This window comes from Cebus imitator, unplaced genomic scaffold, assembly GCF_001604975.1.
Source record: "Cebus imitator isolate Cc_AM_T3 unplaced genomic scaffold, Cebus_imitator-1.0 Scaffold13, whole genome shotgun sequence".
NCBI lineage: Eukaryota > Metazoa > Chordata > Mammalia > Primates > Cebidae > Cebus > Cebus imitator.
In genome coordinates, this window is record NW_016107328.1 from 7,100,559 (window position 1) to 7,118,282 (window position 17,724).

A 17,724-nucleotide genomic window follows, 5' to 3' on the forward strand; every position below is an offset into this window, starting at 1 on the left:
GAACATGCAAGATCATTGCATAGGTACACACATGGCAGTGTGATTCGCTGCCTTCCTCCCCATCACCTATATCTGGCATTTCTCCCCATGCTATCTCTCCCCATCTCCCCACCCCCTGCTGTCCCTCCCTTATTTCCCCCCGGCAGACCCCAGTGTGTGATGCTCCCCTCCCTGTGTCCATGTGTTCTCATTGTTCATCACCTACCTATCTATGACTTCTTTCATCAGTGTTTTGTAATTCTCCTTGTAGAGGTCTTTAGCCTTGATTAAATATATTTCTATGTATTTTATGGGTTTTTTTGTGGCTATTGTAAATGAGATTGAGTTCCTGATTTGGTTCTCAGCTTGAGTGTTGTTGGTGTATAGAAGTACTGCTGATTATTGTGCATTAATTTTGTTTCCTGAAACTCTGAAGTCATTTATCAGGTCTAGGAATCCTTAGGAGTAATCTCTAGAGTTTTCTAAGTATATAATTATGTCATTAGTGAGTAAGACAATTTTACTTCTTTTCCAGTTTGGATGCCTTCTATTTCTTTCTCTTGCCTGATTGCTCAGGCTAGAAAATCCAGTACTATGTTGAAGGGGAGTAGTGAGAGTGGGCTTCCTTGCCTTATCACAGTTATGAAGAAGAATAATAACTTTTCCCCATTCAGTATAATGTTAGCTGTGGGTTTGTCATACATAGCTCTTATCATTTTGAGGTTTGTTCCCTCAATGCCTAGTTCATTGAGGGTTTTTATCATGAAGGGGTTTTGGAATATTTTCTATACCCAAGAGGGATCCTTTCTTTCGCTTCAGAAGTCCATACCTGCTCCAACCTCCCTAAAATCAGGTAAGAAATTTTCTGACTACTATCACCACAGTTTAGTTCTTGACTTTCATGTAATTGAATTATACAAAAAATAGTGTGTCCTATCTTGTAGGTGTCTTCTTTCACTCATTCATTGCTTTGTCTGTGAAATCTGATGGTAATATTGCTTGCAGTAGATGTTCTGTTTGTGTTGTTGCATAGTATTCCATTTTATGAATTTGCTGCACTTCATTTACCCTTTCTGCTATAGATAGACATTTGGATTATTTTAGTTATTAGCTACTATAAATAAAATGTTTCGAAATTCATATACTTTGAGTGGAGTTTGAAATAAAAGAAGGCTCTGCAACAGGTCCAGGCTGCTGTGCAAACTGTTCTGCCACCTGGGCCATATGACCTAGAAGATATTATTCTTCTTAAAATGTCAGTGCTACATAGGGATGCTGTTTGCATCCTTGGCATACCTCTATAGTTGCATTGCAGCACAAGTCCTTGGGATTACAGAACAGATTCCTGCTTTCCTTCACAGATGATTACTTTCCTTTTGAGAAACAGGTTTTTTTGGCCTGCTGTTTGTATTGCCACTAAATCTTTAAAAGACATTTTAGTTTCTATCAAACTGTTTCCTTTAAGATGGTGGGGAACAAGATAAGACTCGTGAATCCTATTAACATGGGCCTACTGCCAAACATCTTTGCCCATGAAGTGAGCTTCTTAATCAGAAGTAATTCTGTGTGTAATAATGAAGGTGGGTAAGGCATTCCATGGATGGTAGTTTTGGTAGAAGCATTATGTATAAGGAAAGCGAATATCTATTCATGCCTATTCCAGTAAGAACAAAATATTGCCCGTGTTATGATGGAAGCACTCCAATGAAATTAACCTACCCCAAGGAAATGTGCCATATTAGGGATACTGTGTTAGTTTCTGTTGCTAGAAGACTGGGCACTCAGCAGTGGCCAGAGCCGGACTGACTTTGTTGAGTAGAAGTTCATGTTGCTGAGCCCATGCTTAACCTCCATTTCTGCCACCATGGCCACTTTGTCATTAGCCCATTAGGCAATGACAAGGGTGGCTGGGGAGAGAAGCTCACTAGTATCCACTTGATTATTAACATATTTCTCTGCCTAGGTCACCATTTGGTGTGCATTCGTATAGGACATAAACATCTTCATTTTCTTGCAATTCAGGGAGTCCATCTGTATACCTCTTCCCCTAACCTCCTTGTCACCACCTTACTTCCAAGTCTCTGACTCAGACTGAAATTTACACCACTGGCTTTCCTGGTTCAGGGCTTTGGACTTGGACTGAAGCTATACCATCTACTCTCCTGGGTCTCCAGCTTGCCAACTGCAGATTTTGTGACTTCTCAGCCTCCATACTGTGTGAGCCAATGCCTTACAGTAAATCATGTGCATACATACATATACCACATACATATATACATATATTTATACACATACAGATAAAGTATTCTATTGATTTGTTTCTCTAAAGAACTTAGAACAATACAAATTTTGGTTGGCAAATATACTCATTTACCTATGCTGAGAAATAGAATTACAGAGTCATCACATAGACATGTGTTTAGTTTTAGAAATAGACAAGTTTCAAAAGGTTTTTCAAAGTGACAGCTTTCATTTAAGGGGAAAAAGTGATCTTTTTTTCCTTTGGGTAGGGAGGAAAAGAGAGCAAGAGATGCAATTGGTCCATATCTTTATAAGTTTCACATGAAACAATAAGATTATATATCTCAGATGTTCTCTGTTTTAGATAGAAGAGGTAGAAATAATTTTTTTTCTTAGGGAAAAGAACCCAAAGGAGGATACTGAGTGCTTTCCTTCCTTTTGATTCTTCTCCTTGTTTGCTGCCTTTTGGTAAAGACATAGGTCACAGCCTACAGATAGATGGAAGAACAAAACAGAGATGTCAAGTAAAACTGCAGAGCTAAACTGTAAATAACCCTGATATTTTAATACTAAATCAAACTATAGAAAGATCCGGGGTTACCTTTTCTTAGATATACTGTGGAAAAAGAAGGAAAAGAACAAGATTAATAAGAAAGATTAATGAAGAAACTACATAATTATACCTGTGTCTCTTTCTTTAAAAGCTTTAAATACCATTTTAAATATAGTGTCTGGTAAAAATCAATGTTTACTTTGGAAGAAAAATTGTTTCTTGAGGATTCAACTTCCAAAACTATACCACAAAAGAGATAAAAAAAAAAAACACTGGAATCCACCTTATGATTGCCTTGTAAAAGGAAAAGCAACTTCAGTTAACCTCTCTTTAGGAACCAGATTATCTACTACCATGATACTACAAATCACTATCTTGTTAATTATTCATGTATGTTCTTGTTGAGACCTTGATGAGTATGTGTCCTGGATATTCACAGGTGGCAATCCATCCCTCCCAGTCATTACAAATTTCTCTTAGGATCAGCAATATGAGTACATTGTTAGCTGCAGGCTTTAGAAGGCATCTAACTATTATATAGGGCTTTGAGGGTATTTTAAAATTATTTGGTTCTATGCCTAAGCTAAATGGGGATGTGGGATCTACCTGCCTTGTGATCAGTGCAAACATATACAACAGATAATTCAGGTTCTCACAGGAAAAGCTATATAAACATTTTGTAATGTGAACTTAGGCATGTCACTCTCCCTCTTTGGCTCTCAGCCTTTTTATCTGGCAGAAATAGAGGTTTGAGGAGATAATCTTTAAAGGCGTCTGCCAGTTCTAATGCTCGATGACTTTATAATATTCATCTGGAAATGTAGTTATTTTACCAGTAGATCTCAGAGACCTGAATTGTCAATATTTATCAAAGGAAGCTAATCAGTTCTACTAGACAAATAGAGTGTGACCACTATTGGGCTGACACTGTTTAAAAAAATCAAGAAAAAGTTGTGGAATAAATTGATGAATAAATAAATGCATGCATTAACAAAGAAAGCACTACACAACCAGAGTGACAAATTTGTCTGAGATATAATTACTATACTTCATTGAATGCAATACTAAAACTGAGTGCCAGTAGATGTCTGAGTAACTTTTCTTAAATCTTGGATACCCTCTGATTACAATGCTTAGTGTGGTATAGAGGGAAAAAACATGGTGTCAGAAGATCTGATATCACTTCTTGAATCTACTACCTATCAGCATTGTGACATCAGGGAAAATCACATCATTTCTTTGAATCTGACTTGTTAGTTATCAAAAACTTAGTTGAACTTGATAGTTTAACTGTCAAGGACATAATTTCTTAGTGATCCAATAATTGATGATATTGTGAAGATAAGGTTATTTTACAAACTGAAAATAACTATTCAAGTTTTACTTCATTTGTATTATTAACAAACAATGTGATTTGAAAACAGAAGGGAATTAATGCAAGAATTAGGACCAGAAGATACCAAGGAGGCTTCACAAAAATGGCATTTGGCAAAATCATTATGTTTTCAGTCCTTTCTGTTTTCTGGTATGAATCAGGCATAAATTAAGGAATTCAACACAAATTGACCATTTATTTTGTGCTAGACCCTTGCTACATTTTAAAGGTGCCAAAATACCCATATTTTGATTCTTTTAAAAAATATTTTCATTTTTAATTTTTGTGGGTACATGGTAGGTGTATATATTTATGGGGTACATGAGATGTTTAGATACAGGTATGCAATAGGAAATTAGCATATCATGCGGAATGGGGTGTCCATCCCCTCAAGCATTTATCTAATTACACTCTTTATTTTTTTTTTGAAATGTAAAATTATCATTATGGTTCTTGATCTTATAAAGATCACAATCTTGTGGGATTCCTACATATTTGCTGAAAACTCTGTTTCAGGCAACTGTTAGGTTCCAGCAATACAGTGGGGAATATGGAAGGCACTGACATTGTCTTGAAGAGCTTACATGTGGGCATAAAACATAGATTTTCAAAAAATCAATTTTGATACAATGCCATAACTGCTATGTTAAAGGACTTGTAAGCTGTTAAGGGAACCCATTTGGGGGGTACTTAAACTAACAGGGAGAGAAGAGGAGAGTGTTTAGAAGTGGTGTAAGTCAGTGTTCCTCAAAGCTGAAATGCATAAGATTCACCTGCGGATCTTGCTAAAATGCAATTTCTGAACCAATAGGACTAGGATGGAGCCTGAGACTCTATTTCTAACAAGCTACCAGGTGGTGTTGATGCTTCTGACCAGTAACTTGCAATGAGATTGATGGATGTAGGAAACACGATAAGTTTTAAAGTAAATCATTCATTTGACATCTGTGACATGATTTTGCCTGATTGATCTTTCTTTCTGGAGAAAACAAACAACAGAATTAAAGACCAAATCATTTACTTTCCTTCCAATGATTCTCAAAAGCTCTAAAGAGGCATGCTTTCTAGGGAGGCATATCTAAACTATCAAAGCATTTTGTTTAAGAACTAAGCCCACCCCAAGCCCTTGGTGCTCCCTTTGCCTGATAATCACTACTACAGTGAGCCCCTTTAAATAAGAGATTGTTGAAACTGTGTATCCTGAAGACATGTTGAGATTGAAAACCACTACTACCATTTAAAGCCTCACACAGATTTAGAGTTTGATAATATCCATGAAATCTGTTGATAGTTTTTTTCCTTTAATTCTTCTCGCTTTAAAATATCATTATGGAAATAATGTTAAAAGTCCCTCTTTTCGTTCTTCTTGGGATATAGGGATGGGTAGGCAAGTTGACTGTCATGTTGAAGAATACACAGTAATATGAATGACATTGAACCCAGACAATTATCATAGAGTGGACAATATACTGTGTATACCTGTAGACAAAGTCTGGGTGCCCAGCTCTCCTTTGTGTGGCTTTAAATGAATCAGTTAATTTCTCTAAGTCCTAATGGCTCATGTTAAAAAAAGATCAATAGCATATGGCTCAGGGAGTAGGCATTAGGATCCAGTGAAATGATGTGGGTAAAACAGTTGGCAGCTAGTAGGTTTTTCATCAATGTTAGTGTCCTTTCTCTTCCCCACTCTATTTGGAGTAAGAGAAGTTTGGATTTAGTGTTCTCTTTCCACCATTTTTTAAGAAACTGTTCATCTCTATCAAACAGAAAGCCTAGAAAACATCTGCTGCTTTTCCTTTCTCTTGAAAAACATGTGTGTGAAAATTAAGGCAATGAAAAAGTTCACCTAAGTCTTGCTTACAATTCAAATGTTGTCATGTAGAGTCTTTGTGTTTTCTGTGAGTTTGGACTCATGATTGAGTTCTGGGTCCTTTATCTATAGAGATATCTGTTCATAAAGTTAGATCAATATGACTTAAGAATATGCCCAATAATTGGGAGATTCAAAATCAATAGATATTTAATTAAATTTTCCCCTAACAATCACAGCTATGCTACAATAAAATGGGCTATCACGGGAGCTAGTGAGTGTTCTAACGCTGAAGGGTAAGCAGATATTGAATATTGATTGTTTAATTACCTATTTCATGCATCAAAAACCTATTGGATACCTTCTAAGTGTTAGACACTGTGCTCAGCATTAGGGAAAGGGTTGGGATTACACACATGATGACCGATATAGACAGATTGAGAACTTGAATCCCTCTAAAAATATTCTTTACTTAAAAAAATATTTATTTAGCAGGGTGGGTAGAAACATTCAATAGATAAAACTTTTATGTGTAACATAAAGGACTTATTACATGTTCTACAAAATATTTTACTTATTTGAAATTGTATTACAATTACAATTTTCTGAATTAGCCTACCTTATTGTGATCATATTGAAGAGTTTAAATGTTATATACGCTAATAAAGACACAAATTTTAGTCAATAGAACTAAGTCACGCACTGTTTGGTCTGGGGATGTAGCTGATTTTGCTGATGCCAGATAGTGCTCAATTGGCTGGTCATCCCATATTGATGGTGAGGCCCAGACTGGATGCTGTAATTTATACATGCCTGTAGCAAAAAAGCCTATCAGACAGAAAGTAAGTCTGCTGAAGAACATTTTAACCTTTCACTCAGGTATGCCATCTCCTTCCAAAGCAGTAAGACCAGTTTCCATTTTGTAGCCGTGTAAGGTTAGTGTGAATAAATAAAATCCAATGAGGGCCATATTTCCAGTTTGCTCCAGGTTTGTTTTACTATACCTCAGAGATTGCATATCCCAAGAAGCTGCCTGACTAACCCTTTAATATTTCTTGTTCCCAAGTAGTCTAATAATTATAAAATCAGGTGTGAAAACAAATAACCACAAGATAATGTGGTAAATGTTGTGGTGATCATTTCCACCTGACACTAGTCAAGGAGAAACAAGGTGAGGCCACAGAGTGGTCAAGTGGCCACCGGGACTCCGTGGGAGCTGAGCTAGGTTAGAAAGGTCTTCTAACAATAAACAGCAAATATCTCAGACATTTCATGTTCAAGACAGGCTGTTGGTTTATGTGATTGTTGCTTTCTTTTCAACATGATCAGTTTGGCTATGATTTTATAGACTGTATAGAGGGAAAACTAGTGATGAACTTCTAAAAAGGAAGTCATTTACTGTTTCTCCAGAGAATCTATTGATTTTTTTTAAAAAAGGGAAGCCATATTCTGCCATTTGAGATGTAAGAGCTCTTTCCTCCAGAGTGTTGTTAAAGTTCAGAATAGGATTCACTTGCAATCTTTTGTCTAATAATGTCCATAATTAGATGATGAGGGAATGCTTCCCCTATTTTCACTTACCTAGTTCATTTGGCTTGTGACGAGTATATAGGACCCATTATAATCCCGATACCTAAAAGGATGAGAATGAGGTCTTGATAATGTCTTTGTGCTTGCTTCCCAAGGATTTATTTTTAAGTTAGTAAAGAGAATATTTACTGAGTGTTTGTAGCGAGCCTTGAATTATGCCCAACATTATAGGAGATCCTCTCTCACCCCAAACTCATTCTACTTCGTCCATTCCTATCTCCGTGAATGGTACCTGTTTCTACACAGCTGCTTATATCAGAAATTCAGGACCCACTCTGCACTGCTCCCGCTTTCTTACCTACTGTGTTAAGTAAATACTGTTGATTGGCCAGCTATGACACCTGTCCTTTACTGATAAACGCTAAATTCCTCTCATGTAGGTACATTAATCAATCACTTGGATTACTAAAATTACTTTTTTAATTATAAAGATTTCAAACATACATAAAATTATAGTGTAACATAAAAACATCTCTATACTCCCTGCCCAATTATTAACAAAACTTAACATTTTTATACATGCTTCAGACTTATTAAAAAATAAAATAGAAACAGTTAAAATCCCATTTAGTATTTATCTGTTTTCTTTACCCTCTTCCTTCCTTCATCAGAGACAAGAAGCCATGCACTTGTACATTCTTCTATTTCACGTTTTTAAAATATTTATTACACATACATGTGTTTATAAATAGCATTTGATATTCTGGGTATTAAAATATATCAATATGGTATTAAACTGTATACATCATCTTAACATTACAACTTCTCTTTCTTTTATGTTTTAATCTTTAATAAATTCTTTATTTGTCATCATTGTGGCTCATTTTAGCCTCCTCCCCTTGCTCAATGTAAACTCCTGGTCCAGCTTGACTCTTACCTTTGAAATCTATTTACTTGTTCAATTTCAGTATATCAACAGTCCCTGACTTACAATGGTTCAACTGAAGATTTTTCAACTTTATGATGGTGAAAAAGCAATATGAATTCAATAGAAACCATACTTCAAATTTTGAATTTTGATCTTCTCCTGTGCTAGCAGTAGGCATATTAAATGCATCTTCAACTTATGGTATTTTCAGCTTACACTGGTTTATCCAGAAGTAACCCCATTGTAAGTCTAGGAGCATCTGCAAATGTTTCATAATAACAGAACTGTTAACCTGCATCCCTGTAGAAAACAACTTTATCAGCTAGAGCACAGCACTTAGGTACAATTTATTTTGCCTTTCTGCAGCATCTACTTATTTTCAAAGTTATTTGGGTCAGCATTTTCCTCCACTCACCACTTAAAACTGATCTGTTTCATACATTTGAAATGTACAAAAAGCCAGAAATCCAGGACCCACCCTGGCCTGCTCCCTTTTTCTTACCTACTGTGTTAAGGTAAGTACTGTTGATTGGGCAGATATGATACCTGTCCAATTTAATGATAAATGCTTACATTTGTAATGTATGAAACAGAATCCTTTTTCACAGCTGCCTTATGTTGCAGTGTCTTGAACCTGTAAATAATTTTTAAAATTTGCATACATAAAGGTTTACTCTTTGTGCTGTAAGGTTCTATGGATTTTGTCAAATACAAAGTGTCATATATCCACCATTACTGTATCATAATGAATAGTTTTACTACCTACAAAATCCTCCATATTTTACCTATTCAGGACTCTTCTGGCAAAAACTGACCTTTTTATTGTTGCTATAGTTTTACCTTTTCCAGAAATCCACATAATTGAATCAGGTAGAATGTGGTTGTTTTAGATTGCCTTTTGTTTTTAACTTAGCAATTTGTATTTAAGATTTGTCCACATAATTTTGTGGTTAAATAGCTTATTTATTTTTACTCTTGAATAATGTTCCATTATATAAATTTACTTCATGCAGTTTGTTGAACAATTCATCTACTGAAAGACCTCTTTGCTGCTTTTAGCTTTTGGATATCATAAATAAGACTGGCATATCATTTACATGTGTGTTTTTCTGTGGACATACGTTTTCAAAACAGTTGGGTAAATACCTAGGAATGTGATTGCTGGATCATATGGTAAAGCTAGACTTTCACACTGCTGGTGACAGTATAAACTGCTACAAGCTTTCTATAAAGTATTTGCACATTATTTCTCAAAAGATTTCACATTATAATACCATTTGACCCACTATTTCTATTTCTAGGAATGCATCCAAAGGAAACAATTACAAACGGGAATAAATATTTATGAACAAATATGTGCATTATTTATGAGAGCAGAAACTGGAAACCACCTAAAAATCCAGTACTATGAAAATGAATATGTAAAGTATTACATATGCTCGTGTGAAGAAATAGAATGTAATTATTAACAATTACATTTGTAATGTTTATTAATGATAATAAAAATACTTGTAACATTAAGTGAGGAAGGTAGATTATAAAATTATATTATCTCAATTATGTAGAGGAAAATCCTTAGCACAAGGCTGAAAGAAAACATGTCTAAAATATTAATGACCGTTGCTTCTGAGTATAAAAAAGAGGTGATTTTCTTCCCTGCTTTGCTGAAGATGTCTGTAATTTCTGATTCTCACTCTAAGTATTAAAGTATTTGATAACCCAGGAGGGATTTTAAAATCATTTTAATAGGGTGTTTTGGAAGTAGAGACATTTTTACACCCAAATCCAAATACTACCACCTCCATAAAATCTTCCAAAGTCCCCTTAATTAAAAAATAACTCCCTACTTGGTTAATTTTACTCATATTAATTTGTCCATTTAGCAATCTGTATGTCACATGCTATGGTTGTGATAGGCCCATATTCTATGCCCTACAGGACTCCTGTATTTATAGGACAGGAAAGCACATAATTTTTTTTTTTCATTACGAGATTTGCACAGCTTTCTTACTAATAGCCAAAAACTGGAAACAACCCAAGTGATTTTAACTGGATAAATGTATAACAAAGTAATATCTCATACAATGAGATATTACTCAAAAATAAAAAAAATGAACAATTAATATACATGAAAACACGGGTGAATGTCAAAAACATTATGCTGAACAATGGAAGTTACAGGATAATGAAATATCTTCAAAGGAAAGTACATAATTAACAGAGTGATTTAAAAAATATGCACCACATCTAATGAATGTATTTATACAGTGACTTGGGATAACAGAGGAAGGAATGACAACTTTGCTTTCCTGAAGAGGTAGAATTATTGACTTGGCTTATAAGAGCATTCAATGGAAGTCACCTGTTAAAGAATCAAACATGGGAAGATAGGGATTTGTAATCACAGGTAATAGGGGGTGCAAAGTTCCCAGTAAGCTTCTGAGTGGATGGAAGATTAACTGAGGCGAGGTTAGTCTAATTAGACAAGAGGCAATGATTTATGGACTTGCCTGCCATGTCATAATTTGGGTTGGGTTTTATAATTTTACATTGTATTAGGGAACCATTGAAGGTTTGGTTTAGTAGGGAATTGATACATCCACTTTCTTGTTATTTAAAGTCTGTTTTCCCACAACACAATACAGTGTTTGGCATGTAATATGTATATTTTTGAGATGAAGTCTCACTCCGTCACTCAGGCTGGAGTGCAATGGCATGGTCTCAACTCACTGCAGCCTCCGCCTCCCAGGTTCAAGCAATTCTCCTGCCTCAGCCTCCCAAGTAGCTGGGACAATAGGCACGTGCCACCATACCTGACTAATTTTTGTAGTTTTAGTAGAGACTTGGTTTCACCATGTTGGCCAGACTGGTCTTGAACTCCTGACTTCAAATGATCCACCCACCTCAGCCTCCCAAAGTGCTGGGATTACAGGCATGAGTCATGGCGCCTGGCTCTGCCATGCAATTTTAAACAGGCTTGGCATTCAATAAATGGTGGTGGTAGAAGAGAATTCTGACTTTGGTCAAAGGCAAGTCGTGTCTGAGATGGGAAGAAATGATCTCTTGTGGGTGTTTGGAAATTGAAAACTAAAACTCAGATATAACTTAGAGAAAGGGTTCTCAGCAACTTTTCATGATTGATCTCATAAAGAGCCTTTTAAAACACTTTTTACCTCATAATCACTGCACCCCTGCAAAATTTGAACACTGGAGATATACTTGTTATTTATCTAACTTTATGTTTACCTGTGCTTCATGTGGAAGAAGATACCATTTTATTTTTTACCTCTTTCCCTCAAGATAAATTTTTGTCCACTTAGTGTTGATAGGATCCCCACTGAAAGTACATAGGTTGACACCTTTTAAAAAAGTACTTATGATAAAATATATATGATGTAAAATTTTCCATGTTAACGCATTTTAAGGATACATCTCAGTAGTGATAAGCATATTCACACTGTTGTACAGCCAATCTCCAGAAGTCTTTTCTTCTTGCAAACTGAAACTCTATACCCATTATACAACAAGTTCTCTCCTGCCCCAGTCCCTGGCAACCACCTTTCTACTTTCTACCTCTCTGAATTTAACTACTCTTGATACCTCAAATAAGTGAAATCATATTATATATATATATATATATATATATATATATATATATATATATATGTTTTGTGGCTAATTTGTTTTACTTAGTATGATATTTTAACATATGTCAGAATTTCCTTCCCTTTTTAAGGTCAAATAATATTCCATTGTATATATAAAACCACATTTGTTTATTCATTCATAGGTTAATGAACACTTGATTCACTTCCACCTTTTAGATATTCTAAATAATGCTGCTGTGAACATAAGAATATAAATATCTCTTTAAGACCCTGCTTTCAATTATTTAAAATTTATACACAGAAGTGGAATTGCTGGACTATATGGTAATTCTTTTTTCAACATTTAGAGGAACTTCCATATTGTTCTACATAGTGAAGTGATTGCACTATTTTACATTTCCATAAACAGTATGCAAGGGTTGTGATTTCTCTCCATCTTTGCTGACATTTTTCTCCTCTCCCTCCTTCTCCTCCTTCTTCTTCTCCCCTTCTTCCTTCTCTTCCCCCCTTCCTCCTCCTCCTTCTCCTCCTCCTCCTTCTCCTTTCTTCTTCCCCTTCTTCTTCTTCCTCTTCTTCTTCTTTCTTCTTTCTTCTTTCTTCTTTCTTCTTTCTTCTTTCTTCTTTCTTCCTTCTTCCTTCTTCCTTCTTCCTTCTTCCTTCTTCCTTCTTCTTCTTCTTGTTCTTCTTCTTCTTCTTCTTCTTCTTCTTCTTCTTCTTCTTCTTCTTCTTCTTCTTCTTCTTCTTCTTCTTTCTTCTTCTTCTTCCCCCCCTCCTCCTCCTCCTCCTCCTTCTTCTTCTTCTTCTTCTTCGTTTTCCTCATCTTCTTCATTCTTTCTTCCTCTTCTTCCTCATTCTTTCTTCCTTTCCTTTCTTTCTCTTTTAATAGCATTCATTCTAATGCATGTAAAATGGTATCTGATTGTTGTTTTGATTTGCATTTCCCCAGTAATTAGTGATGTTGAACATCTTTTCATGTGCTTGTTGACTATTAATATATTCTCTTTGGAGAAAGATTTATTTAAATCCTTTGCTCATTTTTTAATTGAATAATTTGTTTTGTTGTTGAGTTTTAGAAGTTCTTTATGTATTCTAGATAATAACTTCTTATCAGATACAGGATATGCAAATGCTTTTTCTTATTCTGTAGATTACCTTTTCATTCTGTTGTCTGAGTCCTCTTGAAATGGGAAAAGTTTCCTTATCTCCCTCACAGGGGAGTGATGGGGGTGTGGCTCACTTCTTCAGTACCCCATGGCTCCTACTCATAGGGGAGCATGCAGACAGGTATGTCATTGCTCCATTTAGGGTTGAGTATTTACAACTCCCAAAGCCCCAGTGGGCATGTGTTACAATTTGCTCTTTCAGTTTAGCCATCCATAGGCTGCTTGTGTTAATCAGCTCAATTAGACCCTCTGCCTTATTGCAAAAACAGAAGGGTTTCTGTATCCCGGAGTTCTTGCCTTAGTGTACCAGAAAAATCAGATCACCTGTGGGCTTGGAGAATGAGTGCAAGGTTTTATTGAGTGGTGGAAGTAACTCTCAGCAGATGGATGGGGAGCCAAAATGGGAATGTAGTGGGAAGATGGTCTTCTTCTCAAGTCGGGCCACTCTGTGGCTAGGCTCTCCTCTGACCATGCTAGGCCAAATTTCCCTTGGCTTCTGCATCGTTTCACTGTCAATAGCCTGCCTGCTGGTGTGTTCCTCTCGACATCCAGCTACTTGTGTGTCTGTGCCCTCTAGGGTCTTGAGGTTTTCATAGGCACAGAATCGGGGGTGTGGCGGGCCAGGGTGTTCTTGGAACATGCAACATTTGGGCATAAAAACAGGTGTGCCTGTCCTACGCTAGGTTCTTTGGCACAGGCCTAAGGGTGAAACCCTTGCTAGGGACACCACCTGTCTCTAGTCAGCACTTCCCTGCTCCTACTCCCATATCATTTTGATGGAATTGCAGCTTTTAAAAATTCACTGGATGTTCAGTTTTTCCATGGTCTTTGACAATCTTTCCCTATTTCTTCACCTGGGAACTAGGAGGTTGAAACTTGAATGGTGATATTGTAGGCCTGAGCAGACATTGAGATCTAACATGTACCTGGGATTTGGGTTGTGGTGTCTTAAGAATGTGCTTGTTGAAGGATCCTATGGATTTCTGCATAATTCATGGAAATGTAGATAATGCAGGTCCTTCAACCCAAGCACAACATGATAGGAAAGGTAAATCACACCACTAAACAGAGATAAGGAAGGAAAAGGGGCATGAGAAGGTGAGACAGAGAAGCACCTAGGCTGAAAGCAGACAGTCTCTTCTGAATATTCCTGTTTTCAGTACATTCATTAAGGTCATGGGCTATTAACTCATTAGTATGAGGCTGTCTCCGCCTTGTCTATATAACCAAGTTGTCAATCTATCTGTCTCATTGGTGTTTTCTAGATGGACATCCAGACAATTTATCTGAGGTTTTCTTTTTATCTAGCAATTTGGTGAGGACCAACACTGGGAGGTGTGGTCTTTAGCAGGTACAGCTCCAAAGTCCAGCCAGGAACTTATGATCTCTCAGAAAGCGAGTAGGTCTTGACTTCACTCTCAATTTATGTATCAACCCATCACCTTGTGAGAAGATTAGACTTATTGTAATAGGAGAGAAAAAAAAAACTTCTCTGTTATTCCTATGGGAGAGAGGTAATGCATTTAAAAATCTTTCTGATGCCATGACCGTAAGATTAATGCTTTTGTAATCCAGCTTGTTATCTGTCTGCTGTGTCTCCTTGTGTCTAGGATAAGGCAATTGAGCTTCAATTCTCTAATTGAAATCACTGTGCTGATGGAGTTTGTCTGTAGAAATGAAAGGTGGCTGCCATAATCTGTTGGGAGTTTAATTAATCCTCCGGGAGTGAGGCTGACCTAATTACTCAGAAACACTGGGCTTGCTTTCATTCTGTGGAATACAGCCATGGGAAGGAGGCCAGCATGCCATTTGCCTAAGCTTTTCTTGAATTGTATAAAACTCACCTAACACGAAACTGAGGAGCCCTTTCATTTGAAAGTGGTATTTCTTATGTTTTTCACCTTTTTGCTTGAAAGTATGCTTAAGCTAAAGAAAGGAGAAACAGAAAAGATGAAGAAGCCAAGAGGCTGGAGTTTCCTTTTGAATGGATATTCATCCATGAAGCTGTTCGTTCTGGCTTTCCATTCCTCCAGGTGTCTATACTTTTCCTCTGCTTGCCTGATACAACTACCACCGGTCACTTCATAGAATAACTCACCCCTTAAGACTCTGCTCAGGATTCACTCTTCCCTGATCACAGATACTGAGTTTAGGAGTCCCTCCACAGTGTCCCCCGTGACCCTGTGCCACCTCACTGTCTCATCGTTTAGTGCCATTTGTGTACATGCCCGTGGATCCTGAACAACCTGGAGAAATGACTCTACTTATCACCTTCAGCGTTCCATGACTAAACTCTCTTACATTTATTCTCTGGAAGAATAAATCACTTAGGGATTTCTGCCAACACTACCACTATATTACTTCTACCTTGTAATTATTACTTAGCATGGATTGCACTATCGGCTGTTGGAGCACCAATGTGGCAGACCTTAAGTGGAATAAAATATCAGTAGCAGTCTAGCAGCACGTATTTGCTGGAATAGATCATTCATTCATTTGTTCGTTAGCCAATTTGTTCATTAAATAAACATTTATTAAGCACGCATGTACTCATTCATTTGTTCCTTTGACACACTATTTATTGAAGGGCTGTTAAGTGTTAAAATTGTGTGTTTATTGGTGAATGTAATAGGCATGTTTCTTCTATAGGAATCTTACAGGATAGTAGAGATAACAGACAATACAAATGTAAACATACAAATGTAAATTATGTAAAATGTAAAATTATAAATTGTGATAAGCGTTTTGGAGGAAGCCAAAAATGCATAATAGTAAAGAATAAAAATGAAAAGATAGGGGGCAGATGGCGTACCTCAGGACCATCCTCTCAATGTTGCTGTGAATCTAAAACTGCGCAAAAAAAAATAGTCTTAAAAAAATGAAAGGGTGATTAGAGAAGGCCTCTCAGAAGAGACAATTAAGCAAGCATCCTTCCAGATGGTAATTTCCTGAAGAACCGAGAGACTGGTGAGTAATGTGCGTAGAGTTGTACAGTGTGATGCTTCCTGCTAAAAACAGTTACAGAGAATAGAAATGGGTTAAGAACCAAGAAGAAATTACCAACTCTAATAAGACTCACCAGAAAAGGTTTCCTGGAAGTGATATTTGAACTGAGTCATGAAGAATGATAAGGCTTTTTTTTTTTTTTTTTTTGAGACAGAGTTTTGTTCTGTCGCCAGGCGCCAGGCTGGAGTACAGTGCTCAGCTCACTGCAACCTCTGCCTCCCAGGTTCAAGCAATTCTCCTGCCTCAGCCTCCCAAGTAGCTGGGACTACAGGCTTGTGCGACCATACCCAGCTAATTTTTGTATTTATTTATTTATTTTTTTAGTAGAGATAGGGTTTCACCACGTTGGCCAGGATGGTCTCGATCACTTGACCTCGTGGTCCGCTCCCCTTGCCCTCCCAAAGTGCTGGGATTACAGGCATGAGCCACCGCGCCTGGCCAATAAGGCATTTTTGAAACCTTCCAGGCAAAAATCTTAATATCCTGCTTAAAATTCTCTCTGCATGACCTGCATTTCTACCCTCTAGTTCATGCTGCAAGAGGAATCTTTCTAAACCTCATATCTGAATATGAGAATCCTTTAATAAACAGTTTCTTACATACTCTACAGGTAGCACAGACCACATAATAGAGCATGGCATATTTCATAACATGATCTCAATGTTAACAACAGTTCCCTCCTTGCCCTCGACCTCGTTATTCTTTAGCAGTGGATTCTCAGCTGGTCTCCTTCACACATTGCTGGTTATCTCAAGAGATCCTTTCCTCTTGAGTAAGCTCCAACTTCTAAGATCCCACTCAAAGTCCAGGTCACCCAGGTGACACCTCTTCTCATCCCTCCCCTCGCCCCTATCCAACACCTAGGGAGAGTTGGCCTCTCCTTTCTCTTGTCCTTCCACAGCATTTTGAATCTACCTCTGCTTGGGAAATGATTTCACTGCTCCCTAATTATTCGGAGGTGGATCTCCCTCATGAGGTTATTTGCTTCACAGTGGCAAGGACTATGTGTTAGTAACCTTTGTATTCCTAGGCTGAGGAAGCACTGTGATTATATTATAAGTGAACAATCAATGTTTTTAAATTGATTGAAAGAACGGAGGGAAGGAAAATGACTTACTGGGTGAATTTTCATGGTAAAAGTTTAGCTTAAAGGATATAGGCTGGCATGATGGACAGAAGGAAACTAAGAAAGATCACGGAGACAAAATTTAACTCTACAAGGACTATAAAAGAAAGTAGGAAACACTAGCTCCATATTGCCAGTTTCCTGAATTTATACAGGCCATTAAGGGAAAACAGAATTAAGTTATTAGCTACGTACATCCATGGATAAAATATAAGGATTACCTAGAGCAGCCCTATCCAATAGTTATATGAGAGCCATATATATATGTAAATGAATTTTCTAAAAACCACATTTAAAAAGTAAAAAACAGATACAATTAATATAGTTTACTGAATTCAATATATTCCAAATATCATTTCAATATGTAGTCAACATACAAATATTAGTGAAATATTTTAATTCTCA

General features: G+C 36.8%; 1 long non-coding RNA gene across 1 annotated transcript in view; it reads left to right on the forward strand.

Moving 5' to 3' along the window:
• LOC108283369 overlaps positions 1–15,728 on the forward strand; it is a 25,855-nt gene extending 10,127 nt beyond the window's left edge. Inside the window, exons 2-3 of the long non-coding RNA XR_001816813.1 lie at positions 8,783–8,931; positions 14,798–15,728. This is a non-coding gene — a long non-coding RNA (uncharacterized LOC108283369). The remainder of the gene's footprint in view (positions 1–8,782; positions 8,932–14,797) is intronic.
• The last annotated feature ends 1,996 nt before the right edge of the window (positions 15,729–17,724 follow it).